General features: G+C 36.5%; 1 long non-coding RNA gene across 2 annotated transcripts in view; it reads left to right on the top strand.

The window, feature by feature from the left end:
• LOC109730890 (uncharacterized) overlaps positions 1–19,318 on the top strand; it is a 72,545-nt gene that overhangs the window by 39,148 nt on the left and 14,079 nt on the right. For both annotated transcript variants that reach the window (XR_012921475.1, XR_002224010.2), the window contains exon 2: positions 11,793–11,901. This is a non-coding gene — a long non-coding RNA (uncharacterized LOC109730890). The remainder of the gene's footprint in view (positions 1–11,792; positions 11,902–19,318) is intronic.

Consider the following 19,318-nt stretch of genomic DNA (forward strand, 5'->3'; position numbering starts at 1 on the left):
AACATAACGAAGCAAAAGAAAAATATGGGCCATATTTGGATGCTACTTTAAACAAATCAACTCTAATTTTTTTTTAAGTGACACACACACAAAATTTGAATAACTTAGTATTTGTTGATATAAAGAAATGATATCATGTCTGAGATTTGAGTTAAGATAATCCAATGGAGTAAAGAAAAGGAGAGGGCAATATGTGAGATAAGTATGGTCATGTGTTGATCATTTTGGAAGTTTGGTGATGAAATCCATGGGATTTCATTATATTATATCCTTACCAATTCTTCCTACTTTGGTACATGTTTAACATTTTCCATAATAAAATGTGAAAAATAAAACACATAAAGATGGTTTAAGGAATTTAAATAAAGTTATTATAAAAGAAATATAGGAAAATAAATAATGTCTAAAAAGAGCTAAGTCAATTTGGAAAAGAAATAGCAAAGAAAGGATACCGTTTTTCCAGATATTAAGATATTTTGCAAAGTTACAGTAATAAAAACAGTATTATACTGGCATAGGAATAGACTGATAGATCTATAAATCAAAATAAAGATCCCAGAAACAGATGCTTATGTAAAAAGGAATTTAATATATATTAAGATTGCATCAGTGTTCAATTGGTGGGGGGAAACAATTAAAAAAAATTTTTATGAAAATAACTCATTATAAAGAGAAAAAGTTGAATCAATATCTTGCATCATTAAAATAATAAAATCATGATAGTCAAAAACTTAAATGTGTAAAACAAAGCTATCAGGATAATTAAAGAAAATGGTTAAGAAATAATTCATGACATTAACACAGGGAGAGAGGATTCTTAAGAACCCCAAAATATATGTTTTGAAGCGGAAAATGATGGATTTTTTAAAATATCAAAACTATATCGGCCGGGCGCTGTGGCTCACGCCTGTAATCCTAGCTCTTGGGAGGCCGAGGCGGGCGGATTACTCAAGGTCAGGAGTTCAAAACCAGCCTGAGCAAGAGCGAGACCCCGTCTCTACTATAAATAGAAAGAAATTAATTGGCCAACTGATATATATAGAAAAAATTAGCCGGGCATGGTGGCGCATGCCTGTAGTCCCAGCTACTCGGGAGGCTGAGGCAGAAGGATCACTGGAGCCCAGGAGTTTGAGGTTGCTGTGAGCTAGGCTGACGCCACGGCACTCACTCTAGCCTGGACAACAAAGCGAGACTCTGTCTCAAAAAAAAAAAAAAAAAACTATATCAACAAAGGGTACTACAGAAAAAGTAAACAGATATGAGGCAGATGGGTAAGGAATTTATCAATGATTAAAATTGATAAGGGACTAATATATAGAATACATAGGAAAGTGCTAGTAATCAATAAAAAAATGACAGAAACTCCAATAGAAAAATAGGTAAAGATATGAACAGGTAATTCATAGACGGAGAAATGCTCAGCATCACCAATAGTCAGAAAAATAAAAATTTTATAAATGGGCTGGGCGAGGTGACTCATGCCTGTAATCCTAGCACTCTGGGAGGCTAAGGCAGGAGGATAGCTTGAGCCCAGGAGTTTGAGGTTGCTGTGAGTTATGATGACGCCACTGCACTCTAGCCAGGCAACAGAACAAGACTCCAAGACTCTGTCTCAAAAAAAGAAAAAGAAAAGAAAAAAATTTTATAAATTGAAAATCTGAATAGGTCACAAAGAAAACTTCAAACCAAGACGACTAATGAATTCTATTACACATTTATGGAGGAACTAATACTGATATTATACAAATCCCTTCAGAACACTGAGGAGGAAGGAACATGTCTCAATTCATGTTATGAGGCCAGGACAACCTTAATACCAAAACCTTTTAAAAACATTGTCCAAAAAATTGCAAAATGTGGAATGTAAATTTTAAAAAAAACTTCTTAACAAAAATTATCAAACGAAATCTAGCCATATACAAAAAAAATTAGCTCATGACCAAGTAGGATAAATAACTGTATTTTCCAAAACAAAACAAAAAATTAAGAGAAATGGCATTGTTTTACATTTCTGCAAATCCCTTGAATATAACAAACAACAGCTGGATTCTGATATCCGCTTTTACGAATTCAATCTGTTGTGATATTATACATTGTGTAGCCCCTGGAAAACTTTTCTATTTGTGAGAGAATGAGCATGAAAGAGGCAAATAAAAATCTTAGTTTTATTAGGAAATAGTTTTGAACTCATGGGAAGTCGACTGGTCCCCCAAGTACACAGGGAACTGCTAATGTAAGCAATAGCAGTTTTAGTGGAAAGTAGAGGTACGGTGAAGAGAGTAGAGTTGGGTAAGAAGTGAACAGCATTATTTCAAATGGGGTCAAAACAGAGATTATATACCAATTGAAAAAAAAGATAAGAAATTCCTGATACAAACCACATATACCCTCTTAGAAGTCTGGCAAAAATATTTTCTTCAAATATTTCAATAATGAAAGAGAAAATAATATGGAGAGTGATTGTAGTCTAATTTGATTAAGGCCAACATTACCAGTACTTACTGTTTTGGTAAATGAAAAATTTTATTTATTTACTTATTTTCATAATGTTTTATACTGTCTTGATATGATTTTTAAGAAAAATACAAACATTTTTTTCAACTGAATAAACATATTTTTAACTTTTTCTTATAAGAAACTATAATATATTTTTTCAAGCATATTTAATTAATGTTCATTAATTTTTATTTTTCTGGTACCTAAACAAATAGTTAATTGAAGAATGGGCGTATTGGCAAAAGAGTCCTTCAATCATGGTCCCTTATATCAGTTACCTAGAGAGAAGGAAAGTAAAATGAGATAAAGAAAAGTTGTTAATTGGCATGAAAATATTAATTACAGGACTACCTCCAGGCTTTGAGCTTAAAATAAAGATAATGTGTGATATTTTATCACAGTTCAGCTGAATCAAATATAAAGAAAGCTTTATGTATATGAGTATTCACTTTATTTCTTAAGCCATATATGTATATATATCAACTATATGTCACTGTGTGTAAAAAGATAAATAAGTCTGTCTTTAGATACACTTAAAAGTACTGTGCTAAATTACTTAAGAAAAAAGGTTTCGAGAATGAAAAGGTGAAGGAATGTTTAAAGAGGTTCATAAAAGAGAAACTAGGGTTAATATGTTTGGTTTCAAGGGAATGCAATGAAGTTCTGCGGGACTAATGCAAGGGACAGTTTTAAAAGTGATTTTGCAGTAAATGTTGGTATAACTTTTATTCGTTATTTTCTATTTATATTTCACTTCAATTTGTATTTGTATATGGAGTTGAGGGAGGTACTTCTTCTGGGTAGGCTCTCAATTTTAATGAGCAGAAGTTGATCCAACCCTAACTTTAGGCCACGGGGTAAGAGCTAATACATAGTACACTAACTTAGTGGAATGCATCCAGCCACAAGGGAAGTGTATAGCACAAGATGGCCATATGTTACAAGTTCTGTTTAGCTCTCTCTGGCCACAGACTCTGCCTTAAAAGTGCTTAATGTGATGTTTTCCCCAGGCTTTGTGCAAATACACAAACACAATAAAATGAGCCAAAGTCTCTGGCATCGCTGCATTTTGTGCAAAATCTGCTTCACTTGGGAATTCTGAAAACAATGTAGCTCTTCCCTTGCCTCCATAATTTAACCTTTTAGGACTTTTCCTTTTGGCTTCTTCCTTCATGGTACTTACTCATGGTTTTGTTGTTTTTGTTGTTTTTTTTTTTTTTAAACTATATATTGTTTTTGCATTTATTTATTAGGAATTTAATCTATCTTTTAAATTGTGCTATCATTATTAGCATTTTTGCTATTGCTTTTGTTAAAATGTTGCATAAGCTTTGAGTATTTTTAGTGCACAATTTTTGCAAACTGAGTTTTTCAAGAATGCATGTATCTAGTTATAGCAGTAATCCAAATTTATAGTATTAGCGAAGCAATAAGGACTAATCTAGAGCTTCCTGCTCCATTCTGCCCATTTTTGAAGAGTTCTATGAAATGTAGTAGGAAAAAAATGCCCCCTTCAATATATTTATTGTCTAATCCACAGAACCTGCAAATACATTAAACAACATTTTAGTAAGCTGGTTGTCAATTTTTTTTCCTTGCAAATCCCGTTGTTCTGAAGCTAAAACCATTAATATTGGGACTGAGGCATCTTTTGGCAGGATTCAGATTACTGTGCCTAGTTATCTGCTGCTTTTCTTTTAACCTCTGCAACTCCTATGCCTAGATCACTACATCCATTTTGTTCGCTTAATAGTTGCCCCTCGGGCCAGGCAAACACCAAATCCTTCCAATACTATCGTTAATGATAATAACATTTTGGTTTCTGCCTGTGTATATCAGCTGGCTTAGAAAACTAGCTTTAAATTTCTATTCTCCAAATGTCTTCTAAGGACCATGTATATAAGAATTCCCTAGGAGGTCTGGGTAAACAGGTAGGCTTCTAAACTAATCTCAATTCTACAGAATCAGAGTACATGAGTACAAGCCCGAGGAATGTTCATTTTTAACAAGTTCATTATGTAACTCTTATGCATAATAAGAACCATTGCCTGGCTAGCATCCCTTAACAATTGACTATGAATGGCTAGAGAGATGGGTGAATAATTGAACCATGATGGATGGGTTCCCCCTTCCTGGGGAAGACTTTGTATTTCTTTTTTGTCATAGGATGAATGTTTGTCCCCCACCCCTCAATTCATATGTTGCCATCTAATCTCCAATGTGATTAGATATAGATATTGGAGGTGAGAACTTTGGAAGTTAATTAGATAATGAGTGTGGGGCCCTCATGAATGAAATTAGTGCCCTTGTAAGAAAAGGCCAGAAAGCTAGCTTGCTCCTTTTCCACCATGTGAGGACACAAGAAGAAGTCAGCTGTCTGCAGCTCAGAAGAGGGTCCTCACCAGAACCCAACCGTGCTGGCACTCTGGTCTTGGACTTCCATCCCTTGCAACTATGAGAAAAAATTTTCTGTTGTTTAGACCCAGTCCGTGGTACATTGTTGTGGCAGCCCAGACTAAGACATATTTCAGCATAAAACCAGGTAAAGTGAGGCAAAAAGGGTTAATGTACTTATCCAAGATCGCAGAGCTAGAAGGAGCTGAGCCAGTAGTATCACTGCTACCTTCTTAATTGCTGTTCTATGTGGAAACACACAGGGTCTTGGAGCAGACCAGAGGATAAATATGTCACAACATGTAACTGTACAGATCAGGTTCTAACACAACTCTCACATCCCCCCCTCCCCACAAATACAGATGCATACTTTTTTATGTTTATTTGTGCCTGGATCATATACAAAACTTATTTTTGGCTGCTCTGCTCAATTACAACTTAGTTACATGTTGTGACATATTTATCCTCTGGTCTGCTCCAAGACCCTGTGTGTTTCCACATAGAACCTTGGAGCAGACCAGAGGATAAATGCTTGATGGTTTGGTAAGGCGAGGGAGGGGGGTGGGCGTGGGGAGGAATGGCAGGGGCAATATATGTAACCCTAACAGTATTTGTACCCCTATAATATGAAAAAATGAAAAATTTAAAAAAATAAAGAAATGCAAAGAAATATGTGATTATAAAGGATATGTATATGCAAGATAATAAATTTGTTTTAGATTTGCAGTGGAAAAAAAAAGAACCTGATCTGCTTCAAATTCCATTTTCATCTTTAGAAACTCAGCTAAAAGGCCGGGCGCGGTGGCTCACGCCTGTAATACTAGCACTCTGGGAGGCTGAGGTGGGTGGATTGCTTGAGGTCAGGAGTTCGAAACCAGCGTGAGCAAGAGCGAGACCCCGTCTCTACTATAAATAGAAATAAATTAATTGGCCAACTAATATATATAGAAAAAAATTAGCTGGGCATGGTGGCACATGCCTGTAGTCCCAGCTACTTGAGAGGCTGAGGTAGGAGGATTGCTTGAGTCCAGGAGATTGAGGTTGCTGTGAGCTAGGCTGACGCCACGGCACTCACTCTAGCCTGGACAACAAAGTGAGACTCTGTCTCAAAAAAAAAAAAAAAAAAAGAAACTCAGCTAAAAGTTTTCCCACAGAAGGAAACATTGATATTTATCTGCTTAAAAAGAAATCAAATGTGTTAGAATTCTTGCCTTTGTTAACAAATTAAGAAAAAATTCTTACTGAAAGCCATTTTCAATGATCTACAAGCTCAACCTGGCTTGGGATGTTAGCAACCGGCAAAAATGTAATAGAAGTAACTAAGAAATACATGAAAGTCTAGAGAAGAAATAAATTTGAACTATTTTTTTTTCACACATTACCCTGGTTCTCACTCCTGTTAAGAAAAATTATCCAAAACTTGGAACCAAGACAAAAGAATGGTTGCGTGGTCTCTCAATGTTATATTTCAGCCTTGTAACAGGATCTTTCTAATGCTAGGATTATTTAATTGCTATGGTTTAGCACTGTGGAGGTACTTTTTTTTCCTGGAAGAGTTGCAAATAATGTTCAGTAGAAAAGATGACATTAAAGCTTATAGTATTATTGACCAGTAGGATATTAACTACTGTTGTTCCAAACTTAAATTTATTTCACTATGTCTTTTCTTTCTCTAATTTTTCTTTAAATCAGCTTTACAATTCTATTTTCCTCATTGATGAAAATAAATAAATTGTTGACAGTGTCATTTGTGTTTGAGTCATTTTTAACTTTTTGGAAATAAAATTTGACAATTATGAAAGTTTTCCACCAAGACGCCCAAGTGCACTTACCTGCTGGAGCTCATTAAATTGCATTGCTGTCTGGATGTGGTAGCTGACACCTGTAAACCTAGCCCTCAGAGAGACCGAGGTAGGAGGATCCCTTGAGGTCAGGAGTTTGAGACCAGTCTCGGCAAAAGTGAGACCCCCTATCTCTACTAAAAATAGAAAAAAATTAACTGGACAACTAAAATAGAAAAAATTAGCCAGGCATGGTGGTACATGCCTATAGTCCCAGTTACTCGGGAGGCTGAGGCAGGAGGATCGCTTGAGCCCAGGACTTTGAGGTTGCTGTGAACTAGGCTGACATCACGGCACGCTAGCCTAAGGCAACAGAAGGAGACTCTATCTCAAAAAAGAAAAAAAAAATTGCATTGGTTAAGAAGTGTACCTCCTTCTTTATTTCAGGTATTTCTCTTTTTTGACCCTCAGAGTAAATTCCAAGCAGCAGTATAAGTTTACCGACTGTTCTGGCATGTTCCTCTTATTTTTCTGATTGTGTCTTGTTATATTTCTGGTTCTTGGTTAAGTTTTGCTCCAGCTCTGGTTTGCAATTGGCTGATAACTTCTTTCACATGGGTGGCAGCAATTATTGGAAATCTGGTTCTATGATCTATTTGTTGATCTTTATCAACTTGATGGGAATCTATTCTCTGTTGATTGTAATAAGGCAGAGAATTTCGTTTGTTAACCATGTTTCTGTTTGCTTGTCTAACTATTTGTGAACTCAAATTAATTAAACAAATATTTTGTACCCACTGAAAAATTGAATATCTAGACTGGTGAATTTTTGTTTTCTGAGTTTACAACTTTTAACCATGGCTGACGTTGTGGAACTGAATCTGCAAGCTCTCAGTATGTACAATTTAAACTAGCCCATATGTCCCATTGCATGAATATGAAAGAATATTTTACCTTTGGTTTATGTTAATGAATTAGATTATAAAGTCTCTAATATTAAAGGAGCTCCAGTTTGATTGGTTCATAGATACTAAAAAACTTACAAACTATAAGGAAACACAAGAATTTAAAAAAAAGCAAAGCCCCTGAGTTTCTAATTCTCTAAATATGCTGGCTCTTTAAGAAGAAAAAAAATCTTCTCATAAAAACTATTAGCTCAGAAGCATTTTGTATAAGAACCCAAGTTTAAAGGACTATGGTGAATCTTTGGACGAATGGGACTGATTTGATAATTTTGGTTTAAAGATATGTCTCATCCTTGACTTAATTGGTAGGGAGAATAATACAAGCATTTAAGATTAGAAAATATGTAAAATTATAGATTCAACTAATTTGAATTATAATTCTGACAAACTTTTTCATATCAATAACATTATGTTCCATAATATGTCAACTTAATCTCCAAGATGCTTAGTCTTGAGACTGATCCCTAAGAACTTTAAGATACTGAGCAAATGCCGGGGGTGGTGGCTCACGCCTGTAATCCTAGCACTCTGGGAGGATGAGGCGGGTGGATTGTTTGAGCTCCTGAGTTCGAGACTAGCCTGAGTGAGAGCAAGACCCCTCCCGCCTCGTCTCTACTAAATATAGAAAGAAATTAATTGGCCAACCAAAAATACATAGAAAAAATAGCCAGGCATGGTGGCACATGCTTGTAGTCCCAGCTACTTGGAAGGCTGAGGCAGAAGGATTGCTTGAGCCCAGGACATTGAGGTTGCTGTGAGCTAGGCTGAAATCACAGCACTCTAGCTGGGGCAACAGAGTGAGACTCTGTCTCAAAAAAATATATATATATGCACATGTAATATGGTAGTAATAATAATATGGGTAATTGAGACTACAGGCAATCTTTGATTTCTGCAGTTCTGATATGCAGGAATTTTAATTACCATGTGTATTAGCTTCCCATGGTTGCTGTAACAAAATACCACAAACTGGGTGACTGAAAACAATAAAAACTTATTCTCTCACAGTCATAGATACTAGAAGTCCAAAATCAAGGTTGTGTCAAGGCCCTCCTTCCTTTCTCTTCCACTTATTTTAGCCCCAGCGGTTCCTTCGCTTATAGCTGCATAAATCTAATCTCTGACTCCCATCTTTGCATGGTTTTCTCTCTGATTTTCACATTCTTTTCTTATAAGGGCATTAGTCATATTTGCTTAAGGGCTTATTACTCTACTCAAGTATATCCTCATCTTAACTAATGACACCTGCAAAGACCCTATTCCCAAATAAGGTCACACTCAGAGGTATGGAGAGTTAGGACTCAAATTACTTTCCAGAGTCACAATCCAACCCATAACACCAAGGTTTAGTTAAATAATGCCAGTCCCCCAACAACATGGCTTAAATTTCAGTTATGGTGGTATATTAACTATGAATAATTGCATAAAGTAAAAATTTTGCTGCTAGCTCTTCAGTCCAAAAATCACTGTGTAAATAACAGACACACATCATGTTCAGTGATCCATCATGTCACTTCTTTCAAAATCTGTCAGAGCTTGGTCACTATGCCTCTGTTCAGTTTACGCACAGACAGCAAAGCATGTAATTGTTTTCCCGCCTTCTCTCCCACTTGCCTCCTTGTAGTGTTTTACAAAAATAGATAATCAAGGCCGGGCGCAGTGGCTCACGCCTGTAATCCTAGCTCTCTGGGAGGCCGAGACGGGCGGATTGCTCAAGGTAAGGAGTTTGAAACCAGCCTGAGCAAGAGCGAGACCTCGTCTCTACTATAAATAGAAAGAAATTAATTGGCCAACTAATATATATAGAAAAAAAAAAATTAGCCGGGCATGGTGGCACATGCCTGTAGTCCCAGCTACTCAGGAGGCTGAGGCAGGAGGATCGCTTGAGCCCAGGAGTTTGAGGTTGCTGTGAGCTAGGCTGACGCCACGGCACTCACTCTAGCCTGGGCAACAAGTGAGACTCTGTCTCAAAAAAAAAAAAAAAATAGATAATCAAAAAAGAGATCTGGCCAACAAAAATGAAAGTGCAGACCAGGTGTGGTGGCTCATGCCTGTAATCCTAGCACTCTGGGAGGCCGAGGCAGGAGGACCACTTGAGCTCAGGAGTTCCAGACCAGCCTGAGAAAAGTGAGAACCATCTCTACTAAAAATAGAAAAAAAAAGTAGCCAGGGTTGTGGCGCCTGCCTGTAGTCCCACCTACTCTATAGGCTGAGGCAGGAGGATCACTTGAGCCCAGGAGTTTGAGGTTGCTGTGAGCTAGGCGGACGCCACGGCACTCTAGCCCAGGCAACAGAGCAAGACTCTGTCTCAAAAAAAAAAAAAAAAAAAAAAGTGCTGCAAAGAGACTAAAATTGATGATGCTGGAAGTGAAATGCTGATCAAACATAATGGAGTTATTGAAGAAACAGCTGACTACAGGAAGGTTGACATTGCCACCATTTGAGAGATTCTAGATATGCAGCCAGAGAAACTTAGCAAATGTGAGCTTATCCACATAAATTAAGAGAGTGATTTTAAAAGAATAAAGATGTTTCAGAGGAAGTGATGCTACCAAAAATCTTCATATTAAAATGAAATTTCAGAGATATTTCATAACATTGAAAGCACAAAGTATAAAATATTGGAAGCCTACCAAACTTAGAAAGGTGCGTGACAATTCACCAAGTCACAGAAAATATACTCCTCCATGTTGCAAGTTATACAACAAAAGAAGATAAGCACTGTTCGAACTGCTCTTGATAAGTTTTTTTTACAAAGAAATAAAACACTAAATTTTCAACATTTCTAATGTTTTAAAGTACAGCATAATAAAAATATATGTTTTAGCTTCCTATTTCTGTATATACATTTATGATTGACAGTGAGAAAATTTTTATTGTCTTAATACAATTTTTTGAAGGTGAAAAAACAATTTCGATTTTTCCCATTTTTTTATTGTGCTAAAAGACACATAAAATTTACCATTATAATTGTGAGGGGAAATCTATTTGTACAGGTAATAGGTTTCCTAGGCCAAACCAAGATGACTGCCAGCAAAGCATGAGTCAGCACATTCAGCTAACCATGATGTTACCTCCTATGGAAAACCCAAGTGATCATGCCTTCGCTTGGCATGTTGCTACTATTGTTCCGAGCCATATACAAGTGCTCACCATATTCTCGCTGCTGCAGCATCTTCCTGACAATAAAGAGTATGTCTCATCTACCTGCTGCCATTTGGCTCTTCTTTCAATTCCCAGAACCCTTGCTGGCCACGGAACTCCCTCCCCACAATAGTCATTTAATTAAATTAATTAATTTATTTATTGTTTTTGAGACAGAGTCTCACTCTGTTGCCCGGGCTAGAGTGCCATGGCATCAGCCTAGCTCACAGCAACCTCAAACTCCTGGGCTCAAGCAATCCTCCTGCCTCAGCCTCCCGAGTAGCTGGGACTACAGGCATGCGCCACCATGCCCGGCTAATTTTATATATATATATATATATATATATATATATATTTTTTTTTTTTTTTTTTTTTTTTTTAGTAGAGATGGGGTCTCACTCTTGCTCAGGCTGGTCTAGAACTCCTGAGCTCAAGTGATCCTCCCACCTCGGCCTCCCCGAGTGCTAGGATTACAACAGGCATGAGCCACAGCGCCCGGCCCCCTCGTTGCTTTAATACCAGGTGTTAGCTGCTTATTGCAATTCCTACCTCCGTGTTATCTCAGAGTTCTTTTTTTTCATTTTCAGTGGCTAGTTAAGAAATTTATATTAATAGTTTTGTATGTTAGATCTACTTGTTAAAGTAACTGGTAGTTTTCTATCTCCTGTTGGACTCCAACTGATACACATGAAGGTAGCCCTTCCCTTGCATGGTAGTGAAGCACCATAAAAATGATCGTGCAAGCCAAAACCAAGAAAATGACCTTAATAATCAATCAATGATTGCAAGATAAAAAAGTTCTGGAGACCTGGTTCACAACAATGTGAATATACTTAACATTACTGAACTGCACATTTAAAATGTGCACATTAAATGTGCAGAAGATTACAGGAAAGGTTCTGTGGAACTAAAATTCAGACTTTTGAGGAGGAGATGGTGAGGGGGTACCAGTCAGTTGCTGGGGTCTCTGAGGGTATTGGAGAAATGCTGAAATTCATTCTGTCACTTGTAGGAAAACTGCAAGCTAGATTAAGCTGCTGCTATAAAAATGAACTGCTGCTGCAAAGGTGAAGAAGCACTGCTGGGGCGGTGTTCACAGGAACCACAAGCAGACACTAAGGGTAGGTCCTTTCTTCTTCCTCTTGCTTCTCCTTCCTCTAGGTCATACTCTAACACCTTCTATTGACAGAGCCTAAAATGGAACCATCTGGCAAAGCAGAAAGGTTTGAAGAATACCAGCTCTAACATCACACAGCAAAACATAGAAGGATAGTTTTGGAGTTGGGAGACAATAATTTAATAACTGTCACACTATTCTAGGAGAATAGAGGCCAAGGAGTATAACTGGGCATGCAAGATATTGGGATGTGTTTGTGTTTATCAAGAGAAAGAGAGAATAGTTTTGTCCTAAAGTAATATCCCTGATTGATCCAGAATGTGAAAGGAGATCTAAGGATGAAACTTAAATAGTTATAAAATTGCAAATGATATGCAGAACATGAACTTTATTTGCTGTGGCTTCTAAAACCTGTAATGTCTGAAAAGAAGGAATGAATCTGGAAAACACCAGTGAATGTGTTTTTCAAAAGGTCTCCAAAGTTCGCTCCATAACAAAGTTTTAAAAAGGAGCATGTTAATCCTTTTCTACTAAATATGAAATTGATAAAAAGAAATTTTTCTCTGTGTTAAAAAGACAGTTTAGTCATAGAGAATTAAGAGGTAGTTAAATGTTATTTTAAAATTTTTTTTAAAATGTGAGAAAATATACATCCATCTCTAGAACTTTTTCATCATGCAAAATTGAAACTTTTGGGGGGAAGGAGTGTACAGAGCAGCAGTGCACAAAATTGAAACTCTATACCTGTTAAGAAACTCCTCACTCCCTCCTCCAGCCCCTGGCAATCACTATTTTCCTTTCTATTTCTGCATTTGACTACTCTATGTATATCACACATGAAATCATATGATATTTGTCTTTTTGTGACTGGGTAATTTCACTTAGTAGTCTCAAGGTTCATCCATGTTGTAGCATGTATTGATGTCTTAGTCTGTTAGGGCTGTTCTAATAAAATACCATAAACCAGGTAGCTTATCAACATCAAAATTTATTTCTCATAGTTCTGAGGGCTGGGAAGTCCAAGATCAAGATATCAGCAGATTCAGTATCAGGTGAGGACCCACTTTCTCATAGCTGGCACCTTCTTGCTGTGTCCTCACATGGGGAAGGGATGAACAAACTCCCTTGTGCTTCCTTTATAAGGGCACTAATTCCATTTAGAAGGGCTTTGCCTTCATGACCTAATTATCTCCCAAAGGGCCCTACTTCCTAATACCATCACGTTGGGGATTAGGATTTCAATATATTCATTTTGGGAAGGACACAAACATTCAGACAATAGCCATCAAATTTCCTTCCTTTTTGCAGCTATTTTATATAATATAAAATATAATAATTTTATATTATAATTTTATATTATATAAAATATAATAATATATTATAACAACATTATATTGTATGAGTATACCACATTTTATTTATCAATTCATCTATCAATGGACATTTGTGTTGCTTCTACATTTTAGTTATTGTGAATAATGCTGCTATGGACATGGGTTTGAGACTCTGCTATCAGGTTTTTTTAGATAAATAGCCAGACATGGAATTGCTGGATCATATGGTAATTCTACTTTTAATGTTTTGAGAAACCACCAAATATCAAACCAATTTCTCATGGTAAAAAAATTAAAATGAAAAAAAAGTTAAAATATTTTTTCAAAAATTAAAAAAGAAAATAAATAAATAAAAAAGAGAAACCACCAAATAGAGTTCTCCATAGAAGCTGCACCATTTTACATTCCCACCAAGAGTACACAAGGGTTCCAATTGCTTCATTGTGTACCAAGAGTACACAAGGATTCCAATTTTTGCCAACACTTGTTATTTTCTGGTTTTACTTTTTTTTTTAATAGTAACCATCCTAATAGGTATAAGGTGATATCTCACTGTGGTTTTCATTTGCATTCCCCTAATGATTAGTGATTTTGACCATCTTTTCATATACTAGTTGGCCATTCGTATATCCTCTGCTGAGAAATGTCTGTTCAAGTTCTTTGCCCATTTTTAAATTAGGTTTTATTGTTACTGTTGAGTTGTAGGAGTTATTTATATATTTGGGATATTAACCCCCTTATCAGATACAGTCACATGCCACATAATGACATTTTAGTCAATGATAGACTGCATATATTTAATATAACAATGGTCCCATAAGATTGTAATTCTGTATTTTTACTATACCTTTTCTATGTTTAGATACACAAATGCTTACCATTGTGTTACAATTGCCTACAGTATTCAGTACAGTAGCATGCTGTAGCCTAGGAGCCTAGGAGATTTGTAGCCTAGGAGCAATAGGCTATACCACATAACCTATGAGCGTGGTAGTCTATCCCATCTAGGTTTATTTAAGTATACTCTATGATGTTTGAACAATGATAAAATTGCATAAAGATGCATTTATCAAAACATATCCCTATAATGAAGTGATGCATGACTGTATATGACTTGCAAATATTTGCTGTAATTCCACTGGTGACCTTTACAATCTGTTGATCATTTCCTTTCATGAATCTATTTTTTCCTCGTTGTCTGTGCTTTTGGTGTATATCTCAAAAATCATTGCCAAATCCAATAATTTGAAGCTTTCCCCCTACAACTCCTTCTAAGAGTTTTATAGTTTTAGCTCTTAGATATTTGATACTAAATACATTTGAGTTAATTTTTGTATATGGTGTAAGGTTCTAACTTTCTTTCTTGGGGGGGGATATGGGGGGAAAAAGTGCCTCACTCTGTTGCCCAGACTAGAGTGCAGTGCTGTCATCATAGCTCACTCCAACCTCAAACTCCTGGACTCAAGCAATTCTCCTGCCTCAGCCTCCCAAAGTGCTAGGATTATAGGTGTGATCCACTTTGCCCAGCCCCCACTTTTTTCTTTTGCATGTGGATATCCAGTTTTCTCAACACCATTTGCTGAAAAGACTGTCTTTTCTCCATGGAATGATCTTGGCATTTTTGTTGAAAATCATTTGACCATATATTTAAGGGTTTTTATTTCTGGGCTTTCTGTTTTATTCTATTGGTCTTTATGTTTGCCTTTATGTTGGTACACATTGAGCATTCCTAATTTGAAGCACCACCATGATGCATTTCAGATTTTGCATTTTTGGATTAGAGATGCTAAACTAGTAAGTATAATGCAAATATCCCAAAATCTGAAAAAAATCTGAAATCCAAAACACTTCTGGTCCCAAGCATTTCAGATAAGAAATATTCAACCTGTACCACACTGTTTTGATTATTGTAGCTTTGTAATACGTTTTGAAATCGATAAGTATGAGACCTTCACATTTGTTCTTTTTCAAGATTATTTTGGCTATTCAGAGTCCCTTGACATTACATGTGAATTTTAGGATGGATTTTTCTATTTCTGAAAAATAAAGTGATTTTTTTTTTACCTTCTTTGTGAGATGTTCACTTAGAAGAGATTTGGTATCTCACCAAAATCCTGTTCTGTGTTTTGTGCTATCTTATTATTATTGTTGGTGTTGTTGTTATTTTAGTTTCTCACTGCTATGGTTTAAATGTCCTTGCCAAAAGTCATGTTGAGGCCGGGCGCTGTGGCTCACGCCTGTAATCCTAGCTCTTGGGAGGCCGAGGCGGGCGGATTGCTCAAGGTCAGGAGTTCAAAACCAGCCTGAGCAAGAGCGAGACCCCGTCTCTACTACAAATAGAAAGAAATTAATTGGCCAACTGATATATATATAAAAAAAAAATTAGCCAGGCATGGTGGCGCATGCCTGTAGTCCCAGCTACCCGGGAGGCTGAGGCAGAAGGATCACTGGAGCCCAGGAGTTTGAGGTTGCTGTGAGCTAGGCTGACGCCATGGCACTCACTCTAGCCTGGGCAACAAAGCGAGACTCTGTCTCAAAAAAAAAAAAAAAAAGTCATGTTGAAATTCAGTTGCCATTGTGACAGTATTAAGAGGTAAGAGGTAGGACCTTTAAGAGGTAATTAGGTCATGAGGGCTTTGCCTTCATAAATGGATTGATGCTATTATCATAGGTGTGGCTTAGTTATTATTGGAGTTAAGTCTCCTTTTTATCTCTCAGTCTCTCATGTCATGTGTGCTTTCTTTCCATGTGATACTTTCTGCCATGTTATGACATAGCAAGAAAGCCCACATTAGATGCAGCCTCTGGATTTTGGAGTTCTCAGACCCCAGTACCATTAGCCAAATAAATATCTTTTCTTTATAAATTACCCAGTCTGTGCTATTCTGTTGTTAGCAACAAAAAATGGACTAAAACACCCACTCTGAAAGAGCTAAGTTCTTTGCAATTACATTATCTTCTGCCATGTTTAAATTATTTTATTGTCACATTTAGTAATAAGCAACCAAGCTATAACTATTTATGTTCAAAGGCACATATGATCCTATCTTTACTAAGTGGTCAAATCTACTCTGATAGTTTTCCTTCGCCAGATCAGACCCTAAATTCAGAAAAAAGAAATTCAAGATGGCTTTTACACTTCTGCTGTCTTAGGGGTTTTCCAGAGAGTCCCTTGGCAATCACAAAGATTTATTCTTTTACTCTATTAAAAGAGGAAGCCAAAATTGAAGTTTGTTTGGTATGCTCTACATTTTGCAATTATTTCAAGACTATTTTAAGTATAGTAAAGACTGTCAGATCAGTAAGAACTGTCAAATCAAAATGGAAGTGTAAGTTTCCCTTGGTTAATTTTGAACAGGGGAAATATCTTCAACATAACTATGTTTCAGACACTATGTGCACTTTATATGCAAGGAGCTTTGCCCAGTGCTTTCATTGCCCCTAATATCTTATCTTCAGGAAAACATAGATTAGTATTTAATGAAATTATTATATATTTTGCCCTGTAAAGAATTGTATTCTCCATTCTGATATTATTGGCTACTATTACTAATTAATCAGAGCCTTTTGGAATTATCTCCAACATATGGTTTCTGCTTTTCTCTCATACTTGCCTAAGGGCTCTGTCAGAAGCTACCAGTAAAAGTTGGGTCTTCAACAAAGGACAGCTTTAGGGCCTTATGAGCAAGACTGTACCAGATACTCTAATTATTAGCACTGCATTGAATAGACTCATGGCTACAGGCTTCCGAGCCAGCATTGCTTGTATCTTACCTTACTGTACCAAGGGACTAAACTGTGGTTTCCAGATTATTTTAGATCGAAAGCAGATGATTTTGTGGAAACTCACTAATCCAAGATCCTATGGAACAAGGTCTATGTAGAATTGAATTGATAAGGATAATCTAATAGTGGCCATTTATTTTATGAGGAATATTATTGTATTATTCTTAATGTTCTATTTTCTGATGTATGTATAAGGAAGCCCTTTATTTTCCTTCAAAGTCTGTCTCTAATTCTGAATGTAGTACACTATGCTTCTCACAAACTGAAATGAAACATTCCTTAAACTGTACTATGTTCTCCTTGCCCTCTCAGCATTCAAGAACAAATACCACTGTTGAGTCTCTTTCATTTTATTTTTAATGCCAACACAGTAATTTGCATACATTCAATAAAAAGCTGTTCTACTTTTTATCAAGATACAATTAAACAAATCAATTGTTTTGTCATGGCTATACTAGAATGTCATGTTAGAAAATGCATCTCATTTCATCCAGTATGACAAGTCTACCATGAAGGAACATGTATATATTTTTAATCTGTGGAACCAATACTCATAAATGAATCAGGTCAAAATATCATAAGCCCAGCTTTTATAAATATATAAAATCAAGACTAATCTTTACAATTTTTTATGATTATAAGGAGAATTATTAAGAAAAATTGTCCAAACTCAGAAACAAGCCAAAAAATAAAATGACTACATGACCTTTTTTTTTGTATGATACAGAATCTCGCTCTGTTGCTCGGGCTAGAGTACCGTGGCGTCATCCTAGCTCACAGTAACCTCAAATTCATAGGCTCAAGTGATCCTTCTGCCTCAGCCTCCAGAGTAGCTGGGACTACAGGCATATGCCACCATGCCTGGCTAATTTTTTCTTTTTTCTTTTTTTTATTATTTATTTATCTTTTATTTTTTTAGAGACGGAGTCTCACTTTGTTGCCCAGGCTAGAGTGAGTGCTGTGGCATCAGCCTAGCTCACAGCAACCTCAATCTCCTGGGCTCAAGCAATCCTCCTGCCTCAGCCTCCCAAGTAACTGTGACTACAGGCATGCACCACCATGCCCAGCTAATTTTTTTGTATGTATATTTTTAGTTGGTCAATTAATTTCTTTCTATTTTTAGTAGAGACAGGGTCTCTCTCAGGCTAGTTTTGAACTCCTGACCTTGAGCAATCCGCCCACCTTGGCCTCCCAGAGTGCTAGGATTACAGGCGTGAGCCACCACGCCTGGCCTAATTTTTTCTTCCTATATATTTTTAGTTGTCCAGCTAATTTCTTTCTATTTTTAGTAGAGATGGAGTCTCACTCTTGCCTAGGCTGGTCTTGAGCTCCTGACCTCAAGCAATCCTCCTGTCTCGGTCTCCCAGAGTGCTAGGACTACAGGCGTGAGCCATCACTCCTGGCCCACATGACCTTTTAATTCTAACAATTCCCTCCAAGGATTATTTCATTTTCTAGGGAATGTACCTTTATGTAATATAATATTGATCATTGATTAGGGCCCAGGTTTTGTGAAGTTGCGGATTAAGTTGTGAATTTTTTCAGGGATAAATGCAAATGCTTTCTTTCCTATAGAAAAAAATACCTCCAAAGTTTTATCTCTAACCTAGAAAATGTATTTCTGCATGTTTTCCCAGATGGACTATTATATATCCTCTGTTCCTGTGATTCTTCTTTAAGCTAACTTGTCATCTAACTCATTAATGAGTTAAATAATAATCATTGACATGTGTTCATTCTATATTTGTATGAAAGCCATGCTTTTAAAAAAATTGCATACTTTTAAAATTATACTTTGACACTTCTTAATAGCTTCTCTGATTTCCCTATTTTAATTCAACCTACATACTGCTGTCAATCTGGTCTTCCTAAAAATACTACTTATGTCACTAACTCCCTTCCTTGCTGACACCTCTTAGCAACAGGGTAAATTTTCAAAAGTCATTAGCCTGATATTCACGCTCCTCACTGTTGAGTTCCAAGTACCTTTAGCACCTTACTTTCCACACATACTCTCCTTTAGCAAACAAAAAGACTGCATATATTTTATTTTATGCTTTCCTTTTCCTCTCATGGAATTTCTATTCCCTCAAGCCTGCTCGTTTTATATCAGCCAGTAATCCCCTATGGGAAGTGGATGCCTGAACTCTTATTATATTTAATACAATATAAAGATATACTGCTGTATAATAAATAATATATCTGGGTTTTGTGCCAGTTCTTGGCACAGAGCTTTAAAAACCCTTGGAACTCCCTGAGCGACAGAAGCGTCTTTGTCACGCCAGTGGGTTGACTCACTGT

This window comes from Microcebus murinus, chromosome 10, assembly GCF_040939455.1.
Source record: "Microcebus murinus isolate Inina chromosome 10, M.murinus_Inina_mat1.0, whole genome shotgun sequence".
Taxonomy (NCBI): domain Eukaryota; kingdom Metazoa; phylum Chordata; class Mammalia; order Primates; family Cheirogaleidae; genus Microcebus; species Microcebus murinus.